This window comes from Propithecus coquereli, unplaced genomic scaffold (assembly GCF_000956105.1).
Source record: "Propithecus coquereli isolate 6110/MARCELLA unplaced genomic scaffold, Pcoq_1.0 Scaffold291, whole genome shotgun sequence".
Taxonomy (NCBI): domain Eukaryota; kingdom Metazoa; phylum Chordata; class Mammalia; order Primates; family Indriidae; genus Propithecus; species Propithecus coquereli.
The window spans coordinates 1,695,500-1,696,018 of NW_012148519.1; the positions used below are offsets into that span (position 1 = coordinate 1,695,500).

A 519-nucleotide genomic window follows, 5' to 3' on the forward strand; every position below is an offset into this window, starting at 1 on the left:
TAGAGATGGGGTCTCACTATGTTGCCCAGGCTGGTCTTGAACTCTTGGCTTCAAGTGATCCTCTCACCTCAGTCTCCTGAGTAACTGAGACTATAGGCACATACCACTGAGCCCAGCTAATTTTTTAATTATCACTTTGGAGACAGGGTTTTGTCTTTTACCCTTTAAAATCATTTTTTAATTTTTTGTGCTATTGCATTGTTTGAGCCCCTTATATATTCTTGTTATTAATCCCTTGTCAGATGGTGGATAGACTGCAAATCCCCATTCTATGGGTTGTCTTTTCACTTTGTTGATTGTTTCCTTTGCCGTGCAAAAGCTTTTTAGCTTGATGTGGTTCTTTTTGTCTATTTTTGCTTGTACTTTTAAGGTCTTACACAAAAAAATCTTTGCCTAGACCAACATCCTGGAGCAATTCCCCAATGTTTTCTTTTTTTTTTTTTTGAGACAGAGTCTCACTCTGTTGCCCGGGCTAGAGTGCCATGGCATCAGCCTCACTCACAGCAACCTCAAACTCCT

General features: G+C 40.1%; 1 protein-coding gene across 1 annotated transcript in view; it reads left to right on the top strand.

The window, feature by feature from the left end:
- Positions 1-519, top strand: part of ACACA (acetyl-CoA carboxylase alpha) — a 335,776-nt gene that overhangs the window by 86,688 nt on the left and 248,569 nt on the right. The gene's annotated exons all lie outside the window — the stretch shown is intronic.